This window comes from Bolinopsis microptera, chromosome 2 (assembly GCF_026151205.1).
Source record: "Bolinopsis microptera isolate Bmic1 chromosome 2, MBARI_Bmic_1.0, whole genome shotgun sequence".
NCBI classification, from domain to species: Eukaryota; Metazoa; Ctenophora; class Tentaculata; order Lobata; family Bolinopsidae; genus Bolinopsis; species Bolinopsis microptera.
The window spans coordinates 15,656,718-15,664,755 of NC_087073.1; the positions used below are offsets into that span (position 1 = coordinate 15,656,718).

The window sequence follows — 8,038 nt, forward strand, 5'->3', positions numbered from 1 at the left end:
ACTCTGCACCCGTGTCAATATGTTCATTATATGCAAGCCTCTTGATTTATACACAGCTGGAGCGTCATAAAGCCTAGGACTTACGCAGGTATTTTAGCTGAACCGCCTTCTGATAAAGAACTAAAGCTGAAAATTCCAGACTTTAAAGTTTTTTTAGTTTAGCCCCTGAGAAAGACTGCTCAAGATTTCGGGACATTAATCAAAATATTTAACCCCTGGGGCCGGGTTTTTAGGTTAATGGTCATAGATCAGACAAAGCTGGTCGGTCGGAGGTCGGTCGGAGGTCCAATATTATTATTAATTAAATATGAAATATCCCAAAAAAGGACAACGGGAAAAGCGAGCGACCGATTTCATTCTCGGTATCATTTTGCATTTGAGAACGGTTATTTAAATTAATATCATTTCCTTTTGTTTAGGAATGACTGGCAGCGGTCCAGCGAGTCTCTATTAAAAAAACTAAAATTTGAATAAAATTACGATGTTAAGAATGATAAAATACTAAAAGCTGACTATGAGTACAAATGACAAAGTATAACTTTCTTTTTTGATGAAAAATGACGGACTTCGTAAAAAATTAATCTTTTCAGGTAAAAAAACTCAACATCTTCAGTTATGTCCAATTAATCTAACATCCTATCCTATCCAGCCAGATAGCCTCTTGTGATGATTCATTGTATCACGTGGTGACCCCCACTGTCGCTTCACTATCGTCTTCGACGATACAGGGGGAGCCGCGCACTTCGTGCGCGGCGGGTCATACAACGTATGACAAATGATTCATCAGAAGAGAAAAAACAAAAAATTCCTTAATGTTTTATATTAATTATTATCAAGCAGTGCCATGAGACCAGCAACATTATCCTCTGCCGTCTCCAATATCTGGTCCTCAGGAAGCTCGAAAGCAAACTCCCCCAGGTCCCTCAGCTCTATGGTATAGGAGTCAGTAACGTTGAGATCCTGGTAAGCCCGATCAGCACTTACCCCACTAGCAGTATTGGGTATTTAGTTATATTTTCGATTGTACTATATTTCTATGACAGTTATACATTTTACTTAAATAAAATTATTTGCTTTACTAGTAGTATTCTAAAAGTAGAATTAAAGAAAAGTAACGAAAAAGTCGATATAAGATAAACTTGTCATTATAAAGTGCGTTTTGCACACTATATAATGACAAAGATCAGCTGTCATTATAAAGTGCTTGTCACTATATAGTGTTGTCACTATATAGTGTGATTACCGGGTAGATGCTATAGGAGATGCTTCCCTTAGCGATAAGAGTGCACTTCTTTTTTTTCTTACATCCGATCCATCACTAAATCGTTGATAATCTGGAAGGACAAACCCTAAGATTCAAACACACGCTGACATCGGTCCAACTTTCCAGGTGAGACTTTGCTGCAATGTGCAGCTCCTCATTTAAAATTAACCCTCACACCCGATTTCTCGAGTATTCAGCTGAGTAGACCGGGAGCTGCATAGTCCACTCATGATCCTTAGCTGAACGTCAACGACGCTCACCCCACGACCAGGCAGACAGTGGGATTTGAACACGCAACCTCACGATTGCAAAGCTGGCGTTCTAACCAACTGCGCTACCTGGCCGTACAGGTATCAGTACGTGGGCTTGCCAGAATACTGCACGTGTGTGAACTAAAGTCTAAAACTACGCCGCGCAATGGATCGTGTTCAGCTGATCACTTTTCTTTGACTGTCTCTTTGTTACGCACTGTCTGGCGAGCTCCTGCGTTTGCGTTTGCTCTCTCGTTGCCTGCTCGTCTTTTTGCTGTAATGCCTGCCACCAAAGGAAAGGAGTGGAATGCTGTTATCATTGTTCAGAAAGGAAAGGGAAAGGGAATCAACAGTGAACAGGACAAAGTAAGATGTCTCTACTGCAACTACGAATTTTTTGCAACTGCTTTACTTAGCAAGACATAATAAATATTCAACCTTCTAAAACGTGATATCTAGTTCTTCAGCTATCTATCATTATTTTACAGCGAGGCTTGACCCGAGCTGCTTCAAAGCCGACTTAAGGGCAGTTGGACCTGTCTTAAAAGAAGTTGAATACTCTTCAGATAAAGCATGTATGAATATCTGTATCGCTACAACGAGGTAAGTTTTGATTATTTTAAGTACTTTATGTTATAAATAACATCAAATGTTATAAGTAACATCAAAGTATATAATTTGTTACTCTTTGACTTCTTTTTCATCATTAGTGGCAGTGCCACTTACCGAGCTTTGCCTTTTTGTTGCAGGTTGACAATGGTGACTTTACCATTTTTGAACCATATTGCACACGTGAAACGAGCGTTACCTGTAGAAGACTTACAGTAGTTCCACAGGAGTGCTTATAAAACTGACTTAGACAGTAAAAGTAGTTCCACAGCTAGACTGAGTCTATCAAAAACCTAACAATCAGTATTAATTTCTCCAGCTGTATGGCGGCGGTTATTAGTCCAAAGCTTTTGGATGTGACAAGTTGTTGGTGAGTACACTCTGTCCGATGATAATGCCTATGCTTGTTACACTGCTGAAAGACGATGCTTGGAAACCAAAACCCCTACTAATACAGCTACTACCCCTGATCCTAGTAATGAAATATTTAATAAACTTGCTCTGCTCTAACATTAATTAAGGAAACAATATAAGAATTAAAAATTTCTGCCCAATATAATTTCGCAAAAAATTAACTTTGGAAAATTCCAAAACTCCATGACGCTGTTTATTTCAGCCAGTTAGCGCGAGCCGACAGAAATTATTTAAATGTATCACTCGTGCAATGAATCAACTTTGGCGCGCGGGAACTTAAACTCGCTGTGAAGAAATTACCACTTTAATTAATAAAACTCTCAGTCCGTAGGGTTTCTAGGATATATGGTACAAAATATAACAAGAATTTCGCCGCAGTTACACCACGCACGATTAATTTTTCCTGCTTAAACCGTTAATATTTGCCACAAAAAGTTAATTTTATCGATTAATAAAAATTAGATATTGGATTATTTTGTTGTTAAAAAGTTGCAATATTTTCATCGTAATTTGTTATTGCGCGCGTGCAGGATTGCATGTAATCGAATATTTAGTACGCCGCGCACAAATTTTGGGCTAATTTAATTTGAACGGCATCGTTTGACAATTGAAATTCGCGTTGGATACTGCAATTAACTAACACATGCCGAGCGTCGCGCGCAGCATAACAGACGCTTCCTATACTCATAATTATAGGGGAGTGGTCTATATTGCGAAGGAGCATACTTTTGTCGACATCGCAGGACCGTCGGGCCACCTCATATATCCAAACCCGATTACTTGTTCCCTACGATCTTTTTGCCTTCGGCAAGAGCAGGGAAAAAATTACTTTTGTTACCTACCGTGCGGCGTGCAGACGTATTTTCTTAATTTTGCAAAATTAAAGTTTTCTGGATTTATTACTTTTATAAATTGACTACTTTTAAAATTATATTTATTTTTCAGATCCAGGTTTAACTTTACGCAACACAAATGGACTTGAACGGCAGCTTTCACAACGCGTCCCTAAGTCTCCACCTCCTGCTGCTGTAAAGTCCTAAAGAGAGATCACGGTACTTTAGGTATATACCATATTCGTATTAATAATTTTACCAAAAACCCATTATTGGGTAGAGTTGACCGTTGCCAGTGTCTCCCTTACCCAAACAAAACGAAATGATATCAATTTGAATAACCGTTCTCGAATGAAAAACCATACCGATAATGAAATTGTAAAACATTAAAATTACAACAAACCAACTTAAATGTATTAATGTTTTTAAAGCACCTGGATATGGCAATTTTGGGGTTTTGCCGAATTATATAGCTATTCTTTATTATTGTCATCTTTAACATTGAATTAGAATATGTTGAACTAAAACTACACCATAAACCCGCTGAATGACACCTGATCAGTCTAAGTGAACGAAAAAATAGTCAAGTACGTGTGTAATGGGTATATATGAAACATTTGATATGGAGTTGTAGAGGGAGTTTTTGGCACTATCAGTGAATCCACTTTGAAGTGTCCAATTCCACAATCCTACATCAAACGTCAAATCGACAACAAAGTCAACAGACTGAATCAGGAAACTTGGGTAACTGACGGTCCCAGACACACCAAACTGACACTCGGCCACAAGCATGCCAAAATCATCAAAAACCTCAACACTACACTCAGCAACAACAGACAGGATTACAGAACTGCAGTTCACCTCATCACGGGTCACTGCGGCCTAAATAAACACCTTCACACCATTTGCAAATCAAACACCAGTGCTTGTCCTATGTGCGGGGACGGAGAGGAAACTGTCTCACACTTCCTTGGACAGTGTCCGGCTATTGCCCAAATTAGAGGTCAATATTTCCAAGACTACTACCTCTCTGTCAATGACATATTCGACAACCAACACATCACCACAATTGTCAATTTCGCAAACCGCACCAAACGCTTAATTGTGCCGGAAGAGCTGGATCAGACCGGGGTGACTTAAAGTATTATCTCATATGCTGTCTCGTCTCGTTTTACTTTTCCAAACCCAGCTGGCATTTAAGCGTATCATTTTGACTCATATAACATCTTACACCATCCTCCACCAATCACTCTGATCTCACCGGTAACCTTCCCCAAGGTTGCCACACCCCAGAGGTAGGCAGAGCATCTCAATGCTATCCTCTCGTGGGCTATCTTAGCCCAGCCTCTCTAAAAAAAAAAAAGAAAAAAAAAAAAAAGAGGGAGTTATGTGCCTCGCCGGGCTAAAGTAGTGGATGACCTTGCTGTACGGCAAGTTAAACAAGGATCTGAAACTACTAGGTTCCGTACAGACTCAACTCTGCACCCGTGTCAATATGTTCATTATATGCAAGCCTCTTGATTTATAATAGTAAAAAGGGTATAATGGCTGACGGTCGTGCTTGCCAGCACTGTGATAACAGATTACTCTTACATTACTTGGACCAGTTCCAGACCTTTTCTTGACGGTTACATTTGTCCGGTAGTGTTCTTGCCGATAGATAGCTGGCCTATAACCGGTCTTGCTACTACATGTGGAACACAAATGGCAAAACATTGGAGGGGCACTCCACATGGAGTGCTCTTCGCTGTTCAAGGATTAAGGCCACTTTTTGCCACCTTTCTTGTCTGTCAAATATCTTTAGTTGCGAACATCGTAAAAGGCTGAAAATTCGGCGAATATGTACATTGTACAATGCCGACCGGCACAATGCCGACCGGCATTGTACAGATTTGCCGTACATTATAATAATGTAAGGGAGGAAGGCCATTTTAAGAAAACTTCAGCAGGATAATATCACATAACTAAACCATTGATTGCAAGCCACAAATAGCCACTAGTGTAAATATAGGGTATATGAATATCGCCACACCCAGTAAAAAAGGGCTCAAATTTATGGCTCTTTTGCAAAGGCTTAGAATAAGTATTTTATTACCATGGTAAAACTTTCTCGGGCCTTCAGCCCTCTTAAGTTCTACCCGGTCATATCTATACTTATTCAGTTATTCAACATGGCTTACTGAGTAGTGTGTGGATATGATCGAGAAAATATGTATTTAGCATTATCAATAGCAGTATTAAGTAACTTATTAAGTTTTTTAAAATTACACATACCCTGGTCGTCTCGCTCGCTCGTCTCACGTACCAGGATTCAGGAAGCTTGAAAAGAGCGCCGCGCACAGGGATTGGCGAGCCAGGTAACAACAGGGTTGATGGTTATCAAGGGTTAAAGCATGAAAACTATACATGTTGTTCATTAACACTACGTACTTGCAGTATTCAGACAGCATCTCATACATGATGGAACAACCCACAGAACGTCCCACCAATTGTTGTTCCAGTGCAACTGCAGCCAGCTATAAATGTGCAAGAGGAGCCGTTGTCTTCAAGTTCAGATCCAACTCTGTTTAATGTTGTTGTGGACAGTGAGCAGAATATTCCAAATTATGAAGTAGTGATGAGTTATCCCGCGGTGGTCTGAGGGCTCTTGCTAAATCACTCACCTAAATCATGATGACTATAGTGTATAGTGAAAACGTTTGCGCGTCTCCTACCTTTTAAATTATATATCAATATGCACGTTAGTAATTGTTTGAGATATGTTTAGCGCATACCAGTTCCATATAGAGTAGATATAAGCAATCAGGACTGATATTGTTTTCTAAAAATGTTATAAAACACGGCTCGACTATATCATGCTATTCAATCTATTGTACTTTTTTCTTTTGAGGTTTCTGACTCAGACTGCAGCTCTATATAATAATGGTTAAAAAGGTCCTGCGATTTTCGCGTCATAGCGTATAAACAGTCGCCGTGTTGAAGTTGAACTGTTACGGTTTCGTATAGTACTGTCGGGTTGTCATACTCATACGTTGTATGTCGTATGACCCACCGCGAACGAGTGCGCGGCTCCCCCTGTATCGTCAGGACGTGAAACGACCGTGGGGGTCACGACGTGATACAACTGTCGGGTACTAAATAGGTTGTGAACAAGAAAAATGCGGCCGCTTTTCTTTTGTGGATGGCCACTCAATTTCCCGATTCGATCCGTGATGGCATATTTTATCATATTCCATACATCATATACATAACAACCTGGGGAACCCTTCATGTATCACGTTGTGACCCCCACGGTCGTTTCAAGCTATGGTGACAATACAGGGGGAGCCGTGCGCGGCGGGTCATACAACGTATGAAAAGGGAACCCAGTCTTAACTGTTTATAAGCACATGCAGATATGACGGAGTTGGGAGTGACAGGCCGAGCGCCGCCCAGTTAATATAATTTCATGTTGCATTTGAAAATCGTGTATATTTCTATGTACTTATGTATTTGTAACTATATGTTTATTGTTTATGTAACCTGACAGTGACACGGATCAGGGATCTGTGCAAAATTAAAATAGTAATTATAACTCAAAATAATAATAATTTGTCATTTGTAGCGCGATGCGTTACTATGCCGCGCCGCGCATTCAATTATGCTTATCGCAACGATCGGCGCGGCGAAATGAGCTACTGGGCCTCGCCGAGCTGCGGAGAATTGACATCGTCAATTAATATGCCATCAATAATAGTGCCGGCATAGTGGGCTACGTACATGGTGAAATTAACAATGTACTTGGTCAGTTCAGCACCGCGCGCCAACAATTGTTTAATTCAGATTATCGCGAAAAATAACTTTGCGCAGGTAGAAACGCGTGGGCGATAACTGGGAGCGGGAGCACGTACGTACGCTCGCAAGTTACCATATACAAAAAACCGCGTCCGCTAACCCTTGTCCTTGACTCTTTTGTGCCTTCGGAACTTTGTAGGTTTACACCTACCAGGACGCGCGCCGAGTTGGACTCGTCGACGGTCCTGTTCCAATGACCCAATGTATGGCCATGGAACAGATATTTTACGAGTATCACCCGTTAATCGGAACTTTGAGTCATGGATCGGGGAAAATTTGACCATTGTTAATGATCTGGTCCGGCGCGCGCTACTTCGTAGCACTTGCCATCGCGCGCTACTTCGAAGAAATTTAGACGAGTAACATCCGTCAAGGAAAAATCCTTCCTATACACGTTGCAAAACTCTTTCGTATACTCCGACCGGCTTTTGTGGCCAGAGGCCGCCGCGCGCGAAAAGGGGTTACCACAGGTCCGTATATATAGTTGTAGCGCGATGCACTACTGGGTCGCGCCGCGCATCAAATAATTCTTCTCTTCGGTAGATCGGCGAGATGCACTACTGCAGCGCTCCTACTAAATCGCTCGCCCAAATTTTAAGAAAATTCTTGTGAGAAGGCCCTTTGGGTATGAAAGTGATTTGAATCGGTGTATTTTTGGACGCTGATTCCGAATCACCCCCCATGACCTAGGGTTAAAATGCTTCCCTGGAGAGTTATTGGCAAAAAACCGTTTTGGTCACGTGATAGGCTAGTAAAATACTAATTCGATTGTTTAGGGCTCGGGTTAGAGTTAGGGTTGTGGTAAGGGTTATGGTTAGCTTCGGGGTTATGGT

The 8,038-nt window shown here is 41.0% G+C and overlaps 1 long non-coding RNA gene across 1 annotated transcript; it reads left to right on the plus strand.

Moving 5' to 3' along the window:
• The first annotated feature begins 1,726 nt into the window (after positions 1-1,726).
• On the plus strand, positions 1,727-6,591 carry LOC134811429 (uncharacterized). Its single transcript, XR_010159803.1, has 5 exons — positions 1,727-1,881; positions 2,004-2,118; positions 2,444-2,599; positions 3,484-3,599; positions 5,808-6,591. It is a non-coding gene; the product is annotated as an uncharacterized LOC134811429 (long non-coding RNA).
• Positions 6,592-8,038: the final 1,447 nt, after the last annotated feature.